This window comes from Neltuma alba, unplaced genomic scaffold (genome assembly GCF_004799145.2).
Source record: "Neltuma alba isolate B1F8T4 unplaced genomic scaffold, ASM479914v2 tig00005425_pilon, whole genome shotgun sequence".
Taxonomy (NCBI): Eukaryota; Viridiplantae; Streptophyta; class Magnoliopsida; order Fabales; family Fabaceae; genus Neltuma; species Neltuma alba.
In genome coordinates, this window is record NW_021634107.1 from 207045 (window position 1) to 213028 (window position 5984).

The 5984-nt window shown below is 35.3% G+C and overlaps 1 long non-coding RNA gene across 1 annotated transcript; it reads left to right on the forward strand.

The window, feature by feature from the left end:
• The first annotated feature begins 1436 nt into the window (after window positions 1-1436).
• Window positions 1437-2919, forward strand: LOC114747746 (uncharacterized). Its single transcript, XR_003740405.1, has 3 exons — window positions 1437-1834; window positions 2277-2334; window positions 2533-2919. It is a non-coding gene; the product is annotated as an uncharacterized LOC114747746 (long non-coding RNA).
• Window positions 2920-5984: the final 3065 nt, after the last annotated feature.

A 5984-nucleotide genomic window follows, 5' to 3' on the forward strand; every position in this document is an offset into this window, starting at 1 on the left:
TGAGGTTACTGTTGAATAGACTGGTTAGTCTAAGGATTGTAAGTGGCGTCACAAGTGCCCGGATCAAACTTGTGGTTGTAGTGGTTCTCAAGTACCCGTGTTAAACTTGAGGGAGATAGTCGATTGAAAATCTCAGGGGGAGCCTGGGGACTGGACGTAGGTCAGTGAGGACCGAACCAGGATAAATCACAGTTTGCATCTTCTCTTCCCTTACCTTTTTATATTTCCAGCTAAACCATTTTACTACTGTGATTATACTTATGTCGATTCATTGTTTTTATATTCAGAATTTCTTATGAATTTATTACATTGCGAAAAGGTTTTTGATTTTAATTAACACCCAATTCACCCCCTCTTGGGTGATCAGCCATTCTAACAAGATGAAGGTCGGAAAAAAAACAGGCATATAAAATTAATCTTAAGCTATATATTCAAGATCTTAAATGAGTAATATTTGGTCTCAGTAAGCAGGAAAATGTGGGTTTGGGATTATAGATCTTAACTGTGTGATATTTGGGAGGTGTTTGGATAGAAACCAAACCATAGTTTCAGAAGTGTTTTTACAGTTCACGAAATAAATATGTAAAAGAATTTGTCTCGTTTTATCAAAAAATGTTTTTGAAATCATGGTTTGGAAGTTACCAAAAACTCCCCTTGGCCTCGCATAAATTGGGTTTGGTCTGCAACCACAGAAGTAAAAAAGAGGGATACTGTTCTTTTATTAGATGAAAAATAATACGAAGCAATTTAGATGATATTTATACCACTATTAGTGTTCTTCGGTCATGTTTGTCTGATCGGTTCGGCGGATTGCAGTGGGTAGTGTGACTCTGAAAATCCTTCGGATGATCGTTTGCTTTCTTTTATCTCTTAAATGGTGAGATAATAACAGATATGGAAGACCAGATCAACCAGATTTGCAAATGGTGAGAAAACAAAAATGGAATACCAGATCAATGCCCAGAACACGAGATAATAACAGAGAAAAATTCACCTCCAGCATCACAGTCGGCCACGCGTTGAACAGGAGCCTCGCAAACTCGACTCCATCTTCTTGCAATCATCGACTTTGCCTCCATCATTCCTAAGCCCTATCGTGTTCTTCCGCCGTTCACCAGCAAAGAGAGTTGGAAGAATGTGACGGTATTATCTCCTCATCGACTGGTGCATTATCTCGTAGATCTGCTACCCTCGTCGACTGGTGCCTCGGTTTCTCTGCCTCCCCACCGTCATTTCGAAAAGGGAGAATGTGCAGTGTGGAGAGAGTGGTGCATGAGATCTGAAGAGGATAAGGATGAAACGATGAGAGAAGCCGAGCCACCATTGTCGGCTCCTCTCTATTTTCGCTGTTCTATAAACAGTACTGGGTGCGCGTTGGGCTACGTGCGCACAAAAGATGGTTATCCACGCTTGTTTTGGACGGGGGCTGCCATGCTACAATGATGTGCTTTGAGAAAAATGTATGGTGTATCTCTGTGGTGCAGATTTTCTGGATACTTTTGTTGAGTGCTTTGATTTGAATTTCAAATTTTGAAATTCCCCTCACCCTTACCCTTTCTCTCTTTTTCATTTCAGTCTTAAATTTGAAAATTTCCCCTACCCGTACCTTTTCCTTTCCAAATCAAATCCATTCTTCACTTTTAACTCCCTGCTTTTCAATTGCGTTTTTAATTCTATTTCTCCACATCCCTTCCCCCCTCCTCCTCAATTTCCCAGGGGAATCATTACTCTTTCTTCTTCGCTTATAAACCAACTCTGGGGCCTTCAGTTTGCTGCCTCTGATGCCGATAACTCTCATATACGGCAGGGAGTGCTTCTGGAGTGAAGCCTACAGGTAAATCCAAGCCTTCTTCTTCCTTTCACTTTTCTACATACTCTCTTTAGTCTTCCTCATAGTTTTGATGTTGCCTTTTGTCTTTGTGTATTTTATTGTTCTGCTTCTTCCGGAGGAAAAAAACTTTCAGACATTGTTAATGTGTTTAATCGAATGATGTTTTAAATTTCAGCTCAATCATTCTCTTGCTGATTATATCATCGATTGTTGTTTTCTCTATTCGGGTCTTTAATTCTATATCAAATCTGGCTTTGATGGTGGAAGCAATAATCAGAGGTCAAATGACAGAGTACTATGGGTGTAAAGGGGTTTTCTTCAACACCTTATTCATGATGGTGTTCAGGATGTATGAGCTTAGATTTTATAATTATCAATTCAACTTAAAAAAGTCAAAGCAAATAAACTATAAGGTTTACTTCAATAAATTATGCTTTTGTTTCAGACATAAAACGCTTCTAAGGCAGGCATGAGAAGCACAAATTTCAGCTGAAGAAAATGAGGTAATGATGCGGAATTTTGAGCATCAAGAGACTGAATATATGAGACTGCAGAGACGTAAAGTTAGAATTGATGACTTGGAGCAGTTAAACTGTAATTAGAAAAGGTGCCTTTGGCGAGGTGCGCAATGAAGATAGATTGCATTACAAATTTAGGATTCTAATAGTTTGTTTTGTTCGTGGCATTTTTATATAATGCAGTTGAGGTTATGTCGTGCTAAAAGTACTGGAGAGATTTATGCCATGAAGAAATCAAAGAAATCAGAGATGCTTAGCCGAGGATTGGTAATATATAGCAATCAAGCTTCGTACATACTCTGCATAAATGTTACTTCAATGCAACAATCTTCTTATTACCCGTCACGAGAAAAAGCAAAACCTTGTATTCATTAGCCTCTAACTTTAGTTAGTGTTCATTCATTTTAATCTGATGAGTTATTTCAAATTGCAACCAGAGATATAAACTTCATTTTATACTTGTCTTTGGTGATCTTCCCGATTGCAGTTCGTTGTGCTTCAAAATAACATTTGATATTAACAAAATTAAGCGTTGAATGCCAATTCTTTCAAATATTCCAATGAAAAAAAGGGTGTTAGTTGGTATATAGTAGCTGCTTAGCATTGTCTAAAATGACCTGTATTGCGGTTTACATATTTGTAAGCAGGCCATTATAGTTCATGCTCATTGGTTCAGTATTAAAATATGAATATGATGACACACTGTCATGTTACCTTTTTGAATATCTACCTAATAATAAATAATAAACAATGACCACATTCACCATGGTATTGAACGTCATTTTTATTCCTTCTTATCTCTTTAAATGCAGTTTTGTTTCATCGTTGGCTTTCAACTTTTATCTAATGATACTTATTGTTGTTTGTTTTCGTGCCATCCCTATTGCATTTGAAAGACTAGACTATAATTTTAAGGACGATAATCCATGTTTAATCATGACCATGAATTTCTTACAGCAGCATGTATATTCACTGTTTCTCAATGTAGTTCGGGTTTTAAAAAAAAAAAATGAAAAACCCAGAAATGTTAGAATACCTCTCTCTCTCTATTTATGTTTGCTGTTTGTGTTGACTTTATTTTCAAACATGTGCTTAGTGAGAAATAATAATAGTATCAAACAAATCAGTTTGGTGAGATTCCTTGCGTGTGTTTTGATTTTGAAATTGAACTCGCTAAACCAGGATACCTCTCTATAATATATTGGTTGGTTGTGTGTTTGGCAAAGCAGGGGAAGATTCTACTATTGTCACTAGCTAGAATCACTATATCATCTTTGTGTTGGCTGTTGTGCATGCCATACTTTGCGTCACCACACTACTTTTTGGAGGCGCAAGAGTTAATACATTGCGTATCCATAGTTTGGGCAAATATGATATGATTTAGATGCCTGTGAATCAGTTAAATCATTTTTATTGTAGCTATTCAAGATAGTTAATTCCTTCATATTCAATAACATTGTGAATACAATAATATTTGTAATATCCCAAATTTTGTAGCTACAAATTTATAAGATGTTTGAGAGGCATAAATATTTAGTTAAAGCCTCAGGAAAATAATTATTCTATAAAAGTCTACTATTGAGTAAGAAATATAGGAAAATAAAGAAGGAATAATTATTAAAAATATAAAGTGACCTAAAATAACTAAGAAAAGTTATTAAGGTTATGACTAGACTAAGTAGGATCGTGACATATCATAAATCTAATTCGCTAGCTCCTCTTGAGAGTTCATTGATTGGTTGGTGATGACTTTATTTTTCCCAACCGCGATCACCGTAATCCCTGACATTCTTTTATTTTGACTGCGTTATACTCTCTCGTCTAAATCTTTTCTAAATAATTCACGGTGGGAAAAAAATCTAACTAATTCACACATATTGATTAAGGACAAAACTTAGGTCCAGAGGTCCATTAGGTCCAGTTAGCCAACCAAATACTGCCACCTCAATTAGTTTCACGCATCAGCACTTAACATTGTTAAACCACCGTTATCCTACCAAAACTTCTCCCTTCCATCAACATTGTAACTAAAGAGCTGTGGCCCAACAAAAAAAAACATTATAACTAAAGAGCAGCAACGCCTCTCTCTCCAACGCACCCTTCGATCTTTTCTCCACGCCCTTGACCCCTCTACAACTCCGACCACCCACTTTCCTTGAGGCTTGATCTAGAGAATCAAACCTTTGACTCAAGTTCATTACTCAGCAACAACAAGAGTTTGATTGTCTAGAACCCAACCCAAAATTAGTGACTCCTTTTTTGGTGAAACTAGTCCAGTTTCGTTTGAGTTCGGAGAGAGAAAGGAATGGTGCAAGCCAAACAAATGGGTTATGCAGAGGATACTCTGTTCTTGGTCGATCTGTGTTAGATTTCTCAGCCACAACATTACGGAAGGATAATCAAAAGCCTGCGAGTACCGCGACGCTAGCCAAGAGTTGTGAGAGTGTCTAGTCTGTATGGGAGCAAGTTAGGGAATAAGGCAGAGAAGAAGAGGGGTGGCAGTGTTCCAATAGTAAGGGAGAGTTACCATGCCATGGATGAACTCAGAATTTCTCTTCGGCAGTGGGTAGCGCCATTGCCGGTGAAAGCAGAGGAGGAGGAAAGGGGACTTTTCTGTGAAGTCTTTAGGTTAAAACAATTACACAAAGGAGAGGAAGAAACTTTGGTGCGCTAGCTGCAGTTTGATGGGATTAAGTGCTATGTGTAAAAATAATTGAGGTGGCAACATTTGGTTGGCTAACTGAACCTAATGGACCTAAGGTACTGGACCCAAGTTTTGTCCTTGATTAAAATAGTTAAAAAAAATTTAAATGATTTCTAATATTATCATTATTTTCTTTTTGCCAATCCAACATTATCATTATTTACTGCACTAAACTCCATCATCATATTAATTTTTACTCTCTCCCATGCTACTTTTATAATATGGGCATTTGTGGAAAACATATTTAATACTCCTTGAAACTAAACGAACAAATACCTTATAAAAAGGGTGAAGAATACTTTCTAAGTGATAACCATGTGTCAGTTATCCCTACTAGAGATCACAAGCGATCTGAGGTTTACTACTCCCAATCACATAACTATGGCGATGGATATTTATACGTTTAAGTCATCCACTGCGTACTGCTCTGTAAATGGTAGGATTGGATGCTTAGTTTGGTTTAATGATTTTCATAGAGATAATTAATCTTCAGGTCCTTATAGTTTCATCTAATTTTTAATTAGATCCTTATAAAATTTTTTCTTTTTATCAAATCCTTTTACTTTCTTGTGTTTTTAATTAGGTCCTTCTATTTTTTTTTCTTTTTATCAGGTCCTTATAGTTTTACTTATTTTTTTAATTAGGTGCTTTGTAGTTTTTGAAATATTATTTATTAACTTTATTCTTTAAAATTAATTTCATTTATAAATTAATAATTATATAATTGGAAAAAATAATTAATATAATCATTTAGTAATTAATAAATAATCAGAATAATAATTATACTTAAATATAAATTATTTATAATCATATTTTAATTTTAGAAAAATTTATTATTATAATTTGAATTTTATAATTATAAAAATTTGAATTGAAAATAAATAATATATTTGTTTAACTAAAAATTTAAAAGAATATTAACATAAGATTG